We start from the raw sequence: 20,703 nt of genomic DNA on the forward strand, positions 1-20,703 counted from the left end.
ATAACTTGAGGATCATAAGTCCCAAATGTAACCTGGTAAAATGCAATGCTATCTGCCAAAAGTTCAGTTACCACAAAACTGCTCAAGTCAGGTAGGTTAATGATTGTCAAGATTTTTTGAACAGGGTTAAGCAAAACAAATTCAGCATTTTAGAAAAAAATGAGAAACATATAAATGTTAGTTGTCAAGGGACAATGTAAATTTATTGAAATGTAAATGTATGTGTTAAATTTTGTTCATATTGATTTTTATTTTTTATCATACTCTATTGATCAGAAGACTCAAGCCTTTGGAAAGAGACTACAAAGCTTTCTCCACCTGTGCCTCCCACTTAACTGCAGTTGTGATTTTCCAGAGGACTGAACTCTTCACTTATTTCTGGCCAAGTTCTTCCTACTCTCTAGATCAAGATAGAAAGAACTCACTATTTTACACTCTTGTGATTCCCATGTTTAACCTCTCATTTATAGCCTCCAGAACAAGGATGTAAAGCTGTCACTGAAAAAATTAAAAATTGAAGAAGGTTTTAAATATTTGTACAAATATCCTACTTCATATATTATGATTGCATTTTCATAGAAAATGTTTTATTTTCTCACTCTTTCATTTAGTATTATTTTAAATTTATCTAAAGTTGTAAATTTTTAACTAAAGTGTTTTGTGCATTTAAGTGTATTGCTTTCATGGCGAATCACATAGTTCCTATAGAAATGAAACCTTAGCCTAATGGAAGTAACAGACATTAACTATGTAAGCAGTTAGTTAATTCACAATAAGCTTCAAAACTTTTATGAAGTACAAAGGCTGGGAAAAATATATCAAGAGCGAAATGTTTAATCCCATGTTTAATAGAGAGGATGTCTTCCCTGAAGATACAGTATCTCAAATCTAAAGAAATGAAAATTGAAGAATGAAAGAAGTTTAGGCACAGTGTCCTAGTTTTATAAGTATTTAGGTAGACAAACCCATGATTTTTTAGATGTAAAGATGTCCAATAAAGCTAAAAAGCAGTGGAAAGAGCTTTTTAATATCTGTGTGATGTAATGTGTTAGACTTTACCTTTTCTTCTTGCTAGCTTTGTTTACCATCTTCCCAAATTGTAGATTGCAGATGTCTAAAGCATTGTTTGAATATCACCCTGAACATGAAATGTTTAAAATGTTTGCTTCTAATATGAAATTTGAATGTCCACTGAACAAGGACTGAACATCCCATTCTTGTTATCCAAATATCTTGCATTATATCTGTAAGAAAATAAGGAAGTTGAAAATAAAAAATGTAAGCAACAAAGTATTTTAGTGTTATTACATATTGATAAAAACAAAGTAACTTTCTACAGTATGTACTGTAAATATAAGTATTTCATAACTTTTATAGGCATGCATTATAATTACAAAGAATGTGAAGATTTCATAGCTGTTGACACTGTTCTAGTTCATGATTGTCTGATCTTATTTTCTGATACCTAAAACATTGAGTCACCTTCTTGAGAAAATACAGATATGGCCATATTTTAGAAAGAGCATACACAAATCAAAGGTACTGTTATTTATCTATTAAAACTGTTGAAGCTAAAATCCCATGTTTGGGGTTTCCTGTTGATATGAGATAGTGTCTCAGTGTGAACAAAGACTCAGAATTCAATGAGAGCTTAAGAGGCAGCTCTAACTTAAAAGTGGCCTTTATGGACAATGTGACATGTTTGAAGTGTTTTTAATGGTCATTCCTCTTAATGTTCAGGTGCTTATCAACAACACTTCTTAGATGTAGATATACAACTTCATTAATGTTCAAGTAATTAAAATTAATTACAATGTAGTGTTATGGCTCATTAAAAAATAACTGAAATGAAAAGAATTGAAATATCAAGTAGTGTTACAGATGGGAAACAACTGTGCTTCTTATACATTGATGTTACAGTGTCCCCTTTGTAAAATTGTATGGAACAATCTACTATAACTACAAATGCCTAGTGACTCCAAATTCTGTTCTTCTATTGGTACCTAAGGTGAACTACATTTTCCACATAAAATTTGTAAAATAGTTACTATTGCATTATTTGAAGTGGTATTAATTATGCAAACAACTGAAATATTATGAATTTAACAGTTTGAGAGTTAATGAATCCAGAAAGTCATCTAGTATGCATTTTAGTGTTTTTCGTGCCATAAATACACAGTTATAACCACTAAGGTTTGTTATACATCATGAAACTATTGCAGATACTGTATTAATAGAATATTTCTGAGCTCCACAAATGTTATCGGCCATAGTTTGGTGACTTCTAATTTTACATAATAAATTCATGGTATTTTTTTATTATAAATTATTTTATTAGGATATATTCACCATACAGGGAAGGGGATTCATAGTGACAATTCCAATCAGTCTTATACTGTACATTATTTACATTGCTCCCATTGTTTCTCCCCATCAACCCCCTCCCCACCCTATTTGAAACAATTGTAAGAGGTTTTTCAGTTCTGTTTCATATAGGTATGTGAAGTCCATCAACCATATACTATCACTTAATCTCCTTCCTTTGCCCTAACCCCTCCCACTAGTAAACCACCCTCCCTGCATACACTGTGCTTATTTTATAATTCTGGTTTTCATTATTAATATCTGAGTTGATATTGAAAGGGTGTCTCAATGTATGCCCACTGTGGGTGTGTTTTACTTTGTTCTATTCAATCCCTTTGAATATTCGCCCTTACCCACTTACCTCCCACCTGTTGTTTTTTAACAGCTTTCAGTACACATCCTTATATTGTCTATCTTCACATCTTATGGTATGCTATATTACTGATGCTCTATCATTCTCTTTTCCTCTCTCTCTTTCCCCAAATTCCACAGAGCAGTTCCACTGTTACCAACATGTTCTACAACTGAGTTTGTATATGGTCATGCTTGATTTTGTGTACATGTTTACCTTCGGATCTATCTTCCATGTATGAGAGAAAATATACTTCTTTTGTTTTTCTGACTCTGACAAACTTCACTAAGCATAACATCTTCCAATTGCATACCATCAAACCCCATATATTATTTCTTGTGGCTGAGTAATACTCCGTTGTGTATATATACCACAATTTCATGATCCATTCATCAGTTGTAGTATATATGGGTTGTTTCCAGAGCACAGCTATTGAGAATAGTGTTGAGATGAACATCGGTGTATAGTTGTCTCTACTGTATCCTGCTGATGTTCTTTTGGGTAGATATGCGGGAGCAGTATTACTGGATCATATGGCAGGTCTATCTTTAGCTTTTTGAGGACTCTCCATACTACTTTCCTTAGTAGTTGTACTAATTTGCATTTCCACCAGCAGTGTTTAAGGGTTCTGTTTTTTAGGTGTCTTACCTATCCTCACCCCTCCCTTGTGTGCTCTCGCTTTTATCATGTGCTCATAGTCTAATCCCATTGTTGTGTTTGCCCTTGATCTAATGTCCACATATGAGGGAGAACATACGATTTTTGGTCTTTTGGGCCAGGCTAACCTCACTCAGAATGATGTTCTCCAATTCCATCCATTTACCAGCGAATGATAACATTTCGTTCTTCTTCATGGCTGCAAAAAATTCCATTGTGTATAGATACCACATTTTCTTAATCCATTCATCAGTGGTGGGGCATCTTGGCTGTTTCCATAACTTGGCTATTGTGAATAGTGCTGCAATAAACATGGGTGTGAAGGTGCCTCTGGAGTAACCTGTGTCACAGTCTTTTGCGTATATCCCCAAGAGTGGTATTGCTGGATCAAATGGTAGATCGATGTCTAGCTTTTTAAGTAGCCTCCAAATTTTTTTCCAGAGTGGTTGTACTAGTCTACATTCCCACCAACAGTGTAAGAGGGTTCCTTTTGCCCCCGCATCCTCGCCAACACCTGTTGTTGGTGGTGTTGCTGATGATGGCTATTCTAACAAGGGTGAGGTGGAATCTTAGTGTGGTTTTAATTTGCATTTCTTTTATTTGCATCTTTTTATTACCAGGGAAGTGTTCATGTATTCACTGGCCATTTGTACCTCTCTTCTTTTGAGAATTCCCTCTTTATTTCATGTCCCCATTTTTTCATTGGAGTATTGAGTCTTTGGGAGCTGAGTTTTTGAGTTCCCTGTATATTCTAGATATCTGTCCCTTATTGGAGGGTAGCTGGCAAAGATTTTCCCCCATCCTGTGGGCTGTCTCTTGAGTCTGGTGACTGTTTCCTTTGCTGTGCAGAAACTCTTCAGTTTAATGCAATCCCATTTGTTCTTTATTTCTTTTAGATGCTGAGACTTTTTGAATTCTGTTTAGGAAGTAATTCCCTTTAACTATCTATTCCAGTGTATTTCCCACTGCTTCTAGGAGTTCTTTCAGTTTCAGGCCTTATATAAGGCCATTGATCCATTTTGAGTTGATTTTGGTACAGGGTGAAAGACAGAGATCTAGTTTCAGTCTTCTGCATGTGGATATCCAGCTTTTCCAGCAGGATTTGTTAAAGAAGCTTTTTTCTCTACTGTGTGCTTTGGGCTCCTTTGTTTAAGATAAGTTGGATTTTGTGTGGGTTTATGTCTTGATCTTCTACTCTGATCCACTGGTCTTCCTGTCAGTTTTTGTGCCAATACCATGCTGTCTTTTATTGTTATGGCTCTGTAGTACAGTTTGAGGTCAGGTATTGTGATGCCTCCAGCATTGGACTTTTTGCTTGAATTGCTTTTGCTATTTCAGGTCTTTTATCTATTCATATGTATATTATGATTATTTTTTTCTATTACTGTGCAGAATGTCATTAGAATATTGACAATGATTGCATTGAAAATGTACATTATTTTTGGTAGTATTGCCATTTTTACAATGTTGATTCTACTGGACCATGAATAAGGAAGGTCTTTCCACCTTCTGATGTCTTCTTCAATTTCTCTGTACAATGGTTTATAGTTTTCATTAATAAGGTCTTTGGTTTCTTTTGTTAAATTTATTCTGAGGGCAGAACAGGACCTGCCTGGAACTGAGGCAGGGGGATAAGGTTGGAGGAAGGGGGCAGGGTGGAGGCATGACCCAAACAATGTATGCACATGTGAATTATTGAACATAAATAAATAAATAAAAATTTATTCTGAGGTATTTTATTGATTTTGAGGCTATTGAAAATGAGATTATTTCCCTGATTTCTTTCTCAGTCTGTGAGTTGTTGGTATGTAGAAAACCTACTGATTTCTCTATGTTAATTTTATATCCTGCTATTTTGCCAAAAGAGTTTATGATTTCTAGTCATTTTTTTGTAGAATTTTTGAGGTCTCTTATGTGTAGGATACATTGGTATTTGTGGTTATGTCCCCTTTTTCATCTTTAAATTTATTAATTTGTCTGTTCTCCCTTCCTGTTTTGTCATGTGGGCTGTTTGCTAATCTAGTTAATCTTTTCAAAGAGTGAACTTTTTGCTTCATTGATTCTTTGTATAGTTTGATTTCAATTTCTTTGATCTCTGCCCTGATCTTTATTATTTCTCTCTGCTGGTTTTGGGTTTGATTTGTTCTTGTTTTTCTAGAAGCTTAGGGTGTATTATTAGCTTGCTTATTTGAGAATTCTGCTTTTTTGATGTAGGCAATGATAGTTATAAACTTTCCTCTTAGAATGGCTTTTTCTGTGTCCCACAGATTCTGGTAGGTTGTATTTTCATTTTCACTGGATTCTAGGAATTTTTAGATTTCTTCCCTTATTACTTCAGCCACCCATTGTTTTTTTTTTGGTTTCCATGTGTTTGAAATTTTTCTGGGGTTTCTTTTGTTTTTCAGCTCTAGTTTTAATCTGTTGTGATCTGATATAATGCAGGGAGTTATTTTGATTTTCTTGACATTGTTAGATTTGCTTTGTGTCCTAAAATATGATCTGTCTTGGAGAAAGTTCCATGACATGCAGAAAAGGATGTGTATTGCCTAGTTGTTGGATGAAATATTCTGTAGATATCAACCATGTCTATTTGGTCTAATGTTTGGAGTAGCTCTGCAGTTTCTTTGTTGGTCTTTTGTCTGGATGGCCCATCTATAGGTGACAGTGGGATATTCACATCTCCCACTGTCACTGCATTAGCATGTATCTGTGGTCTTAAGACCATTAGTGTTTTTATTTAATGTAGATGTGTGCCCTTGTGTTTGGTGCATATATGTTAAAGACTGATATTTGTCTTGATAAATTGTTCCTCTCTTCAATATGAAGAGAACTTCATTGTCTCTTCTGAATGATTTTAGTTTGAAGTCTACTTTGTCACATATGAGTATAGCTACTCCTACTTTTTTGTTTGGTTCATTTGCTTAGAAAACTATTTTCCATCCTTGACACTAAACCAGTGTTTATTTTTTTCAATGAGATGAGTCTCTTGTAAGCAACATATGGTTGGGTTTTTAATTCAATTTGTTATTCTATGTCTTTTGATTGGATCATTGAGGCCATTTACATTCAGTGTTAATATTGAGAGGTGCCTGCTGTTTCCAGTCATTTTTGTTTCCCTGTTGTTTAGTTTCACCTATTCCTTCTTTACTGGTTTACTTGCTCAAGAGGGTTTATTCTTTCTTGAGTCTACCTGTCTCACTCTAGTATCTTCTTCTGTATGTAAAAGTCCTTTAAGTATCTTCTGTAGTGCTGGCTTGATGGTTACAAATTCCTTTAGTTTTCCTTGTTGTGAAAGGTTTCAGTTTCTCCTTCAGTAAGGAAGGATAGTTTTGCTGAGTAGACTAGATTAGATTTAGAGTTGCTTCTTTTCAAGGTCTGAATTATATCTTTCTATAACCTTCTTGTGTTTAGAGTTTGAGTTGAAAAATCTGCTATTATTCTAATGGGTTTGTCTTTATATTGACTTGTCTTTTCTGTGTTGCAGATTTCAGAATTCTTTCTTTGTTCTGTCTGCTGAGTGCTTTCATTAGGATGTGTCTGGGGATATTTCTCTTTTGATCCTGACAGCTTGGTTTTCTGTAAGCCTCCTGCATCTGGGTGACTCTCTCTTTCTCCAGGTTAAGGAAGTTTTCTGCTATTATTCTATTGAATAAGTTGTCAGTGCTTTTAGTTTTTATCTCCTCTCCTTCTTCTACACTCCTGAGTCATAAGTTTGGTCTTTTCATTGTGTCTCAGATATCTTGCATGTTCCATTAGTCTTTTCTTAGTATTATTTCATGATCTTTTACTGCTTGACCTAATTCCTCTGCTTTGTATTCTGTTCCTGATACTGTATTTTCAACTTACTCTGCTCTGTTCACTAAGCTTTCAATTGGGATATTTATTTGGGATATTTAGTTGTTTATTTTGGATTGTTTTTTTCAGGGTTTCCATAACTTTATTGATTTCCCTTTTCATATCCTGGATAGCCTTCTTAATTTCATTCATCTGTTTGTATATTCTTTCAGCTCATTTAATTGTTTATTCTCATCCTCTTTGAGGTCAAATACTAACTTTTGTCTTTCTTCTTTGAAGCCATTAATCATTTTTATTATTGATTTATGGAATTCATTATTTAATAGATCTTCCTTTACACAGGTTTCTGGATCCTTAGTGGTGGAATTGGGTTTTGATGGAGAGCAGTTGTCTTGCTGTTTCATTATACTTGACATTTATGCACCTGGAGTTGTTTTTGGTTATGGTTTTAATCTCTTGTGCTCCTGTCATTGGTGTTTTCTGTTTTTTTTTTTTTTTCCTCCTGGAGCTCCAGCAGTGTTCCTCAGGGAGGTGTATACTTGATATGTTACCCCTTGCAAGGTTTTTGTTGTGGTGGTGCCTATTACTTCTTTTCTTCCCTGTGAAGGGACAGAAGTTCCTGGTCTTGGATGAGAGTTAAGGGGCTCTCCTGAAGTCACAGTAGGGGGTGCTGGGTCTCTGTGCACTATGGGGGTAGGCCTCTTAACACCGGCAGAGTAGCAGATTGCCACTTGGTGGAGGAGCTGGGATTCCAGCACTTGGACAGGAGAGACATGACTCTCCTTCAGGTAGATGCAGTACGAAACACTGGAATTCTGTGTGCCAAGGGGAACAGAGCTTCTGGTGTTGCCTGAAGAGTAGCAGGTTATTGATTTCCTATCCTCAGTGGGGAATCTGACATTCTCTCTCTGACAGGGAAGTGAGGTATCTCTTGCTGTCAGGAACAGTGGAGCATGCTGGGCCTCTGTGGGGAAGGGAGGCTTCTGATGCCAGCAGAATAGCAAGATCTGGAGCCTCGGGTTCACTGTGTGGTAGCTGGCTCCTGGCACTCTGTTGCAAGTTGAGGGTACCTGTGGAGCAGCAAAGCCAGTGGACTTGAATCATCTGGTGCCCACAATGCAAGTAGGTCCTGGGGTCTACTTGTGTTGGGGCATGAGTTTCCAGGAGCCACAGAAGCTGCTTCAGTCTTGGGAGAACAAAGCCTGTGGGGAGCAGAGGTTCTGGGGTCCAATTTCCCACCTGAGCTTCAGTGAATGCAGTCCCTTGGTACTTCTGCTGGCTCAGGAGAATAAAGCTTTTGGGCAGTGGAAGTTCTGGGGCCTGATTTCACACACTGGCCTTTGGTAGTACCATTCTGCAGCACTGCTGCTCACTCAGTAGAGCAAAGCCTATGGACAGCAGGAGTTTTGGGGCCCTATTTTCTGCATGGGATTCAGGGAGTGCCTTCTGTTACTCTTAGAGAAGCAGGAGCCATGGGACCTGCTTACACAGGTGGGCCCATTTCCCTGGTGTTTCAGGGTGAATGTAGTGGGTAATGTATTGGGGGAAGCATGGAGCTCCAAGCTCCTATGTGTTCCTGGGAGCAGGAATTACCACTGAGTAATGGAGCCTAGAGCAGTGTGGAAACTTCAGGGGCATGAAATTAGGAGGGTTGAGCTGTGAGTTGTTCTTCCTGTGATTAGTTTTTCTCCTTGTGGATTTCAACAGGGCTTTGCTTCTTTCTGGTTATGGGACCCCATAAGTGCCTTTTGTAGGCCTCTAATCCTCCTTTTTCAGGGTGTTTGGTCACCTCTGGGCTATGGGAAGGTCAAAAATCCACCCTCTTCAGAGTGCATGGTATGCTTGTACATTGGAATATAATATGATAATAACAATAAACTACACATGACTGGATTACTTTCACAAACACTGAGTACATAAGCATAAGATTTTAAAAAATATGTTACTGGTTAGTACTTCAAGAACATACATGCTACCATGCCAGTTAAGAAATCAGCTTGTCATAGATATAAGGACAATTTCTGGGATAATGGGTCTGCTTATTTTAGGTCAGTAGAGATGTTTTCATTATTAAAATTCACTTATAAAAGAGATCTTCACATATTTGCTATAAAGTTATAAGAAAACAGAAGATTATATTATTTTTTAAGTAAGAGGTTTTTTTCTACACAATGAGTTGAAAAAGATCTGTCATATCAATGTGGGTGTACAAATTTTATAAAATGTCTCAGTAATTAATTAATCTTTATGTTAGGAAACTTGCTGTCATGATGTAGAACAATATCTTCCTCTGCCACAGGTACTTCTAGTATTGCTTCCAGCAGGAGAGGAGATAATACATTTGGGTGTCAGTGTCATGTGATGAACTCTGTTTCATGACACTCAGGTGTCTAGTCAAACAAGCATATTATTCATGATATTATATCACCAAGACTACTAAAAAGAGTTAAATATAGGAACACTTCTCATTTGATTGTGTCTGATGAATAATACTTTCCTAAAGATAATTTTAAATTACTTACAAGCATCATTCTGAGTAAAACACAAATAATAGTAGTAAATAAATTAGATTATACATTTGTAATATGAATGGTTCTAAATTTAGATAGGTCTTGGGGAACGTTCTGTGCTGTGGAGAGTTATAAGTAAGAAGTTGGGGTGGAGATGTGGCTCAAGTGATAGTGTACTTGCCTAGCATGCATAAGGTCCCAAGTTCAATTTCCACTACTATCATATATACAAAAAAGAAGCTAAATCTGATTAAGTTCTTTTTACACACTATGTCATGGAGGAATCTTGAAAATATTAAACTAAATAAAAAGGGCTATGTAGAAAAAGTACAGACTGATCCATTCATATGAATAAACTAAGCTAAAGAATGAAAATAATTTAAAATTTTCAAGTTGCTGAAAGGAACAATTGGTGTTAGCTGCTTAATAGGTAGAGAGATTCTTTCTGTGGTGGTAACTACGTGAGTTTTCCCCTAATTGAAAAGCAAACCAAAGAAAGAATCTAAAACAGATGTCTGAGGAAACAAAGCAAATCTTCAGATAATTTAGCCTCCCTGAAGACAGGTGTACTAGAGAACCTAAAGGGACAAATAGAACATAGAAAGAAATCACAAGTTGTAAAAGGACAACTCTACATCCTCCAAATACACATAAGCAAAGTGAATAAGTGTCAGATAGCTCTGGGGAGATGCAAATGTTCACTTGGGGGAAACTTATTAGCAATTCATCAGGTGGTTTAAGCTTTGAATCAGCAGTATATCACAGGGGATTACCTTGTTGGTTCAATATTGGGATCATTAAGAAGAATTAACAATGAACTATGGAAAGGCATTTAAATTTACGTAGAATCACTTTTCCCAAGGTTGAAAAATACTAATTTTTCTGTTTTCAGCTTGATGAATTTTCCAACACTAAATATATAGTATAAAGGGAAAACAACAACAAAAACAAACAAACAAATGAAACAACCAGGAAAACACACATGGGAGGAAACACTCTGAATTTCTTAATTCCCAAGTGAGCATTCACAAGAAAGAAGAAATTATCTGGAGTAAAACCTGAGTAAATTGGTGCATGAATATATTTTTTCATTATCGATTCTCAGCTTTTATATTAATTGGCTTAATTTCAATTAAATTTGCTGTGTTATAACTCAGGACATATGCCTACTATTAGAATTGCTGTATATTATCTTAAAATTTCCTTGAAAATGCTGTTTCTTATGCAGGATTTAGTGAATACATAGTATTCATTTTTGTGAAGGTGATGTCTTCATCCACATATTATAAAATATTACTTAGGTATGGCTGATAAAGAACAGTCACAGTAGCTCACACTTGTACAATCAACCTTTTGGTAGGCATTGATGAGGAGGGTTATGATTTGAGGCCAGGCCAGGCAAAAAGCACAAGACCCTATCTGCAAAATATCTACGTCCAAAAATGGCTGGGGATATGACTCACTTAGTAGTCCACATGGTGAACAAGTGTGAACCCCTCAATTCAATCCCCAGTACCACAAAAATTACAGAAGGTAATACAACTCTATGTGCCATAATATCAGTGGGCAATCCTTTTTTTTCCTTATTTTCTATGTTTTCTCAATTTGTGCCATACAGCAGCCCTGTTCAGCACTTTGCTCCTCGGAGTTAATAATGTTCAGTTGTTCATTTGAAGTAAGTAAAACACTGTTTCCATGGGTGGCTGCACTTCATCTGCTTCTTTCTACATTTAATGACTATGGTTGAAATTTTGTTAGAAGCGAGATTTACAGACTTTACCGTTTTCTTACAATTCTAAAGTCGTGTGGATAATTTTATAAAATTAAGAGTATAGTTAATAACTTTAAAAGTCTAAGATATTTGATGAATTTTCATAAGGGATAATTTCTTACAAGGGATCAATTTAAATGCACAATAATCAAAAATTTTTTGAACATATGGTCATTGAAGTTACAAGTTAATACCTATGAGACTTTGGCTATCATCCAAAGAACTTAGAATAAATGAAATAATATGTAAAATATTCAACAAGGCATAATGACAAAAAGATAATATAAAAAGATTCTTTTAATTATTGTGCCAGGGTACATTGTGGCATTTACAAAAGTTCATGTGGCTATGAGCATCTCATATGAACATGCTTAGCCTCAACATAATGGCAAGAGAGATCACATTGGCCATCATTTCCCCAACCTTGGGAAACACACCATGATGCAAGACCACATTCACTAATTTAGGGTAGGATAATAAACATGAGACTTTGTTCTGGACTTTAGTGTTGGTTGCTAAAACTTAATGCTGAATAAATCCTAGCAGTCCTTTCCCAAGACCTGCCTGTGGAGCCCCTGGAGGACCTCTACTGCTAAGGGAATCATGTTTCCCAGTCTATGGAATTTCTGTTCACCTGTAGCTCTTTCCAGCTGTCTTAAGCCACACATCTACATCAGCAATAGGCAGCTCAGAGAAGCACATGTCTGAGTCCTACTCCAGTGTTGTTTTGGCCACAATGAACTGTTGACTCAGGGTATAACTCACCATGGCAGTAATGGTAGCCCCTGGTGCAACGTAAGAACCCATGTCTATCTGTGGTAATTCTTCCCAGAATGAAGCAGAATCCTGTAATGATTTACATAGTTATAGACAATAACTATGGATGAGACATTTGGACCTTATCTGTCCCCAAGAAGAAGGTTGTGGAGTAAGAGAACTTTTTCTAGAAATTCTGTTAAACAACACATGAACTATGTATTTGGGATCAACTCAGGCTTGTATTGTCTTCTAGCACTGAAACAGTGACAACACACCAACAGCTGACTGCTAGAAAACCTGGACCAAAGTACCATCCAATGTTGAAATAGTGGAAGTGATATGGTCTCAGAGAAAATAAGTAGCTTGGTTAGAATTTCTGGAGGAACAGACACTACAAAGTCAGATTATGAAGACTAAAATAAACACTTCATCCAATTATGGTCAAATGATGTCACATTCCAACAAATATCAAAAGACTTCATGAAACCATTATCTCACTTAGCACTCAACATAAGAAGACAGAGAGTGACCAGATAGACATAAATATAAAAAAAACTGTTGTAGATTTTTAAATATCTATCATAAGGAAATGTAGTAAATTTTAACAAAAACCCAGAGAAATATTTCAATACCCCAAGAAAATCAATACAATGATGGAAACAATTCAAAAAAATCAAACAGCTGAAACATATATGAGCAGAAAATTATAGTGAAATTAGAAATGTGATATAAGGATAGCTAAAATATAAGAAAGAATTAATGAGCTCAAAGGCTACTTAAGAATATACAATTGAAGGAGAAAAAAATGAATGGCCAAAGCTCATAAGAACTTTGGGATAGTATTAAAACCATAAATATTTGAGTTATTGGAATTCATCAAGGACTTGAGTACACCAAAATGATAGGATGCTTATGCAAACAAATAATAACAAAAAGCCTCCTGAACATATGGAAAGATACAGGAAGGTTAAAGTCTCCAGCCAGATTAAACTCAAAAAAGTCTACCTCAGAACATCTAAAACTCTCACTGGTGGAAGATACAGACAAGAATCTCAAGACTTCAATAAAAAGAAGCAACCCATAAGATTGTCCCAGCATACCTCAAAGGAGAAATTGTACAGGTCAGAAGAGAGTGACAAGATATTTTCATAGAACTGAAGGAAACAAAAACAACTTTAACAAAAAACTTTTTGAATTTTGACCTACCACCATGGTATATGGTTAGACAATGCTATTTCAAAAGGACCCAGAGCCAAACCTGCATGGAGTCAGAAAGTACAGTGTGCCAGGGACTGCCAGGAGGGGCAAAGGTGGAGCCACTGTGTGTTATGAAAAAAGACCTGGAAGTAGATAGGTATAAAGGCTATACCACCTAGTGAATATAGTAAAAATCAAAGAATTTTTCCTTTAATGTGTGAGTTTCATATATATAAGCTATCAATAGAAATATCATGCAAAGTTAGCAATAGTGGGGCTAGAGTATTACTCAGTGGTAAATCACTTGTCAAGCACTCACAAGGCCCTGATTTCTATCTCAATCATTGCAAAAAACAGTAGTAATAATCCATTAGATGGATGAAGGACAGAGCTTCAAAAGTGGAAGAAATAATAAGCAATAAAAAGGTGAAAATGCTAGGAGGACTATTTGAATTGCTTTATACTTGGCTCCAGACAAATAAGGATGATATATTTTACATTATAAAATTTGTGTAGACTGTATAATTTGCACCATAAAATTGACTTGAAACTTTCCTCCTGATATAGATCAATTTGATGAAAGTGATACAGATTTAAAAAGTCACATTTACTAAAGACTTTATGTTCTTGTTTTCACAAGGGAAAACACAGAGCCAGAAAAAGAATAAACCAGATTTGCATATCACCAAAGCCTGAGGGAAGTAGTTTCAGACATTTAATTCCCAAATGCTACATTGTAAGATAAAAATGCTACCCTACCAGTGTTCAGACACTGAAGACCCGTTCATCTCAGGTAAATTTCTGAGTTTTCAGATTAAAAAATATTAGATGGACTAATCATTTATGCTATTTTACTTAGTACGATAAATTTTGAAATCTAATAATCAAAAATATTTTCTACTCAGAACTGGAGGACTCTGGCAGAAATTATTAGTATTTACAACATAACATTTTTATTATTTTACTTTAGGTTTATAAGCAAGTTTTTATTCATTTTATAATTGTGTAGGTACATAAATCAACTCAAAGTTTCTTTTTGTGTTTTGTTATGTTAACTCGGAATTATGCTGTAAATAACAATATTTATAATATCAACCCTGTATGTATCACACACCATAGTTACCTAGAACAAAAAGCACCACAGACATCCATGCTCTGCATTTCAATTCTTATATGAATAAAGCCAACTGCATATACAAATGCATAAAAACTTATAGGTCCTAATATATGTATACATATATTACTGTACCCAAATAAAAAGAAGAAATGCCTATATTTCTCTGTATTATTTATTATCCTTAATAGCATTTTAATATTTTTAAATATGAAAAACCATTTAAAATCTTGTGTAATACAAAAGTATGTATTAATCTATGGCATTTGCACATTTTTCTTAGAATTTCTCTTTTTTTTTTTATTTTTTTTTTTCATTTTTCTTTTATTATTCATATGTGCATACAAGGCTTGGTTCATTTCTCCCCCCTGCCCCCACCCCCTCCCTTACCACCCACTCCACCCCCTCCCGCTCCCCCCCCTCAATACCCAGCAGAAACTACTTTGCCCTTATCTCTAATTTTGTTGTAGAGAGAGTATAGCAATAATAGGAAAGAACAAGGGGTTTTGCTGGTTGAGATAAGGATAGCTATACAGGGCATTGACTCACATTGATTTCCTGTGCGTGGGTGTTACCTTCTAGGTTAATTCTTTTTGATCTAACCTTTTCTCTAGTTCCTGGTCCCCTTTTCCTATTGGCCTCAGTTGCTTTAAGGTATCTGCTTTAGTTTCTCTGCATTAAGGGCAACAAATGCTAGCTAGTTTTTTAGGTGTCTTACCTATCCTCACCCCTCCCTTGTGTGCTCTCGCTTTTATCATGTGCTCATAGTCCAATCCCCTTGTTGTGTTTGCCCTTGATCTAATGTCCACATATGAGGGAGAACATACGATTTTTGGTCTTTTGGGCCAGGCTAACCTCACTCAGAATGATGTTCTCCAATTCCATCCATTTACCAGCGAATGATAACATTTCGTTCTTCTTCATGGCTGCATAAAATTCCATTGTGTATAGATACCACATTTTCTTAATCCATTCGTCAGTGCTGGGGCATCTTGGCTGTTTCCATAACTTGGCTATTGTGAATAGTGCCGCAATAAACATGGATGTGCAGGTGCCTCTGGAGTAACAGTCTTTTGGGTATATCCCCAAGAGTGGTATTGCTGGATCAAATGGTAGATCAATGTCCAGCTTTTTAAGTAGCCTCCAAATTTTTTTCCAGAGTGGTTGTACTAGTCTACATTCCCACCAACAGTGTAAGAGGGTTCCTTTTTCCCCGCATCCTCGCCAACACCTGTTGTTGGTGGTGTTGCTGATGATAGCTATTCTAACAGGGGTGAGGTGGAATCTTAGTGTGGTTTTAATTTGCATTTCCTTTATTGCTAGAGATGGTGAGCATTTTTTCATGTGTTTTCTGGCCATTTGAATTTCTTCTTTTGAGAAAGTTCTGTTTAGTTCACATGCCCATTTCTTTATTGGTTCATTAGTTTTGGGAGAATTTAGTTTTTTAAGTTCCCTGTATATTCTGGTTATCAGTCCTTTGTCTGATGTATAATTGGCAAATATTTTCTCCCACTCTGTGGGTGTTCTCTTCAGTTTAGAGACCATTTCTTTTGATGAACAGAAGCTTTTTAGTTTTATGAGAATTTCTCTTTTAATGATTAAGACAATCAGTCATCATTGTGATTCAGTTTAACCCTGTCAATAGGCAATGAACATTGTGGCAAAACCATAGTACATTTCCCAAAAAAAGTTCAGTGACATTTGTTTCACGTCTTATCAAACAATGAACAACATACTGACCATGCACAATAAGGTATAACAGTTTTACTTTTTATTAGTCAGTAGTATGCTCATTGTTTCTAGAACTAAAGTAATATGTTCTAAATCAATCATGACTTTGAAGGCACATCATAACTGACATTTGTGCACTATGTGGATGTTTTTAAGGAGCAAACAGTTTAGTGCTACATCATGCAGTCTACTTTATGTAAGTTAACTCCATGTTATTTTGAAAATGTAGTGAGATTTCAGTATATTAGAGCTATAGCTCTTTAAGATTGTATGATAAAGTCCAGAGAATTTGAAGAAAATGTAGAAAGTCATCCATCATAAATGATGTGTAGATTTCAATCATTTTCCCAACTGATGTATTAAATATTTTTGTTTTTGTCCAATAGATATGATAGTTCTTTAAAGAGTGAGACATGACTATTTGTCTAATGGTGGAAAACCAAATTAAAGATATGAAATGTCTTCTGTCTTATAGATATTTTGTGAGTACATGGAAGAACTAAATAGGTGTCTATTACTTTTGAAAATATTTTATGTTTACAGAACAAAGAAGAATGGAAAGGGAGAATTGTTCTTCCTTGACAGAATTCATTTTATTGGGCATAACCACAAATCCCAAAATGAAACTGACCTTGTTTACCATGTTTCTGCTTGTTTACCTCATCAATCTTCTGGGAAACCTTGGAATGATCAGTTTAATTAAAGTGGATTCCCACCTTCACACACCAATGTACTTTTTCCTCAGCCACCTCTCCTTCTGTGACCTCTGCTATTCCACAGCAATTGGACCGAAGATGCTGGTGGACCTCTTTGCTGAAAACAAATCAATTCCTTTCTCTGGCTGTGCTTTGCAGTTTTTGACATTCTGTATCTTTGCAGATGCTGAGTGTGTACTGCTGGCAGTGATGGCTTTTGACAGAAAGGTACAAGGCCATCAGCAACCCCTTGCTCTATGCAGTGAACATGTCCAGCAGGGTGTGCCCTGCTCATGGCTGGGGTTTACCTGGTGGGAATGGCAGATGCTTTGATACATACGACATTGACATTCCAATTGTGTTTCTGTACGTCTAATGAAATTAATCATTTCTTCTGTGATGTCCCTCCTGTCCTGATACTATCTTGTTCAGATACACACGTCAATGAGCTAGTGATATTCACCATTTTTGGTTTTATTGAACTGAGCACCATCTCAGGAGTTCTTGTCTCCTATTGTTATATCAGCTTATCAGTTTTAAAGATCCACTCTGCTGAGGGGAGGCTCAAGGCTTTCTCCACCTGTGCCTCCCACTTAATTGCAGTTGCAATTTTCCAGGGAACTACGCTCTTCATGTATTTCCGGCCAACTTCTTCCTATTCTCTAGATCAGGACAAAATGACCTCACTGTTCTACACTCTTGAGATTCCCATGCTGAACCCTCTGATTTATAGTCTACGGAACGAGGATGTGAAAAAGACTCTTATAGAACTGAGAAATAAAAGATGGTTTTAAATATTTTACTTATGTGTACATGTGCACATTTATAGAATTTGCTATTTTTGTAAAATTATATTGCATGACACACAGGAAACATGGTTTTTTCTCCTAGCTTAACTTACTCAGGTTAGTATTTTTATGATGTCTAATCATAAGAGAACATTGCAGATATCCAATTGTGTCACTCTTCATTGGTTATCTTGAATTAATATGTTGTACAATTTCTGTAGAAGTTTTCCTGGCACTTTCAATTGTGCCAAAGGTTTATTTGTTCATCTGTCATCCAATTTTAATTATAGTCAGATTAAGTCAGTGTTTATTCATTGACTTTTAACACATTTAGGTGCCTTGTATTTCATGGTTAATAACAGTAGTTTATTCAATAACTAATACTATGTTCTAAGGGAAATATAGATTTGAATGAACCAAACAGTATATTTGCATAAGCTTCAAAGCAATCCTGAAATCAAAGACTTATTGATGAAATTTCAAAACAAGGATCCTAAACCAAGTGTACAGAAGAATTGTTTTCTTTGACAGAGATATTCAGTCTCAGATGGCAAACATGCTTCTCAGAGTAAGGAAAGTATTCTTGGCAGAGGATTTGACAATTAGAGTAGACATGAGGTAGACTTTTCTAAGAGATTTGGAAAGGAAAGCTGTCTAACCCGGTCAGAATATAAAGAAAAAAGAAAATGTACACCTGAGTGCTGGAATTATCAACCATTAAGTCATCCATCATTTATTCTAGGAAGCTGTCCTTTTCTTCTTTCCCATTTTCAGTCCTGGTCAAATGCTTCTCTGTGATTTGCCTATTTAAAACATAGTATAATTTGACTCTGCTTCTCAAATCGATATCTCCCTTAGAAACTACAAGCATATTTTTTTCTCAAAGGCTGAATATCCTATACTAGTTATATAAACCATCTTCATGAGGGGAAGGAAAGCAAATAATGAAATGCCAGATAATATACAGCACATATGAATATTTACTAGAAACGGGTAAAGTAAAACTAACTTTTGAATGTGTTACATGCCATATCCATACATATATATCCTTAAACACACAAACTATAGTTTTTAAGAAATGACATAAAATGTCTGTGGATAGAAATGTATCTACAAAGACAAGGTTTTTTTTACTATTTATTTACTTAGAAATATAGAATGCCTTACTACCTAGTGTGTCATCCTTGTGCAGAAGCCATGCTAAACCTCTCTGTATCATTATAATTTTAGTATATTTTGCTGCCGAAGTGAGCACAAAGGTCTTAATTTTCTGAGTAAAGAAAAATCATATATGTATGTACTTGATACTTTCCTTTTTCATTTTCCTCCACTCATTTTCTTTCCAATGACTAAAACACTAAATAATCTTCTTAAGAATATATGGATATGGTCGTGAAATTGAAGATTCATACAGTAACATTATGAAGTTTTTGTTTTAATTATAGAAGCTAAAATCCACTGGTTTTTTAGCTGCCAATAGAAATGTCCCTGTGAGAAAAAATTTCAGAATAGAAGCCTAAAAAGGACCTCTGCTTTCAAAGCGGCATGTGAGACACTGACACATCAGGAGCAGGCAGCATGGGGCATTGCCTATGAAGGATTCTTTTTAGAGATAAAAGGCTGCTTAGGTTTCCACACACACCTTATGTTTTCAATTAACCTTGACATATTTGCAATTATGACGTATGAGCATGGCTGTGATTTATTTCCCCATATGTTGAAATTCTAATCCCTCAAATGTTGGTAATAGTTTATGAGGTATTTAGTTGGTGCTATAAGGTCATAGCCCTTAGAAATTGGATCATTGTTCTTATAATGAAGGACACGAGAAAGCAGTAGCTCTTTCTGCTACCTAAGGATGGAAAAAATCTGACTGCCAATGAAGTGTAAAGAGGGCTCTCACCAGACACTAAATGTTTTAATGCTATGATTTTGCTTTCAGACTCCAAGAATGTAATACAAAATGTTATTTTATTTATAAGCTGACTGATCTATGATATTTTGTCATCACAATGCACACTAATACAAGCAGAAATGTTGCAGAAAATATTATTTGAATCATATTAAAATATAAGTAAAAGCCAGGCATCTGATGGGTCATCAAATGGGGTGGCAGTAGATTACCAAAAATGTACAGAAAACAAATAAGCATCCAATTAACCTATCTCCTTCACCATAGTTACTTTTATTAAAACAGCTCAACACTAATTTGAACAACATATCATCACCCTTTTATTAGACATAGTAGATGTGAACTAAATAGAAGGAAAATTAAAATCTTTTGTAAGGATGTCTAAAAATACCATAAACTGATTTGATTGTGAGATTGATCTATCTTAATTTATGGGGTTGAAAGTTCCTTGTTTCAAATTATGTTAAGTTATACATGTTGGCCTGAAAGGAAGATAAACTTAGTTTCTGATTAAATAGAGTATAACCTGCAGAGGACTGTCATCCCTAGAGACAGTGAATCACCTGATGGGAAATTATTGTGGACCAAGGATAATTCCCATTCCTTCAAAAATGCTCTAGAGAAGTGGATAATAGTAGTGAAGATCTGGGAATCACAAATGCATCCATGTCTTCAGTTTAATGAGTGGCAAATCACTACAATAGCATAGCTTAGGTTTTGTGTTCTATAACTGTAAATTTAGCACATTTATATCAGCACCATGATACAAATAAAGAAAACAAAACATGCAAGGTTACTTAAGTGTATTAGTATGAAAACTTTTTATTTTTACCTGCGTATGAACAAGATGCATTGAAAATTGTTGAAGTCATTTTAAGAAGGGACAGGAGGAAAAGGGAGCATAATTGAAGGGATGAACAGAACTGGGATACATTATACACATGTATGGAAATATCACAATGAAACCCCCTGTACAACTGTTACATACTAATTAAAACTTTAAAAAATAATATTTTAATTATTTTGACATTAGGTATATTTTAGTTTTAAAAGAATTT

The 20,703-nt window shown here is 35.5% G+C and overlaps 1 non-coding gene and 1 pseudogene across 1 annotated transcript; one reads left to right on the top strand and one right to left on the bottom strand.

Moving 5' to 3' along the window:
* Nucleotides 1-16,798: 16,798 nt before the first annotated feature.
* LOC109676797 (olfactory receptor 5W2-like) lies at nt 16,799-17,739 on the top strand (annotated as a pseudogene).
* Nucleotides 17,740-18,880: 1,141 nt separating this feature from the next.
* LOC141416220 (U6 spliceosomal RNA) lies at nt 18,881-18,991 on the bottom strand. The gene has a single exon (XR_012441028.1). It is a non-coding gene; the product is annotated as a U6 spliceosomal RNA (small nuclear RNA).
* Nucleotides 18,992-20,703: the final 1,712 nt, after the last annotated feature.

Source organism: Castor canadensis, chromosome 1 (genome assembly GCF_047511655.1).
Source record: "Castor canadensis chromosome 1, mCasCan1.hap1v2, whole genome shotgun sequence".
NCBI lineage: Eukaryota > Metazoa > Chordata > Mammalia > Rodentia > Castoridae > Castor > Castor canadensis.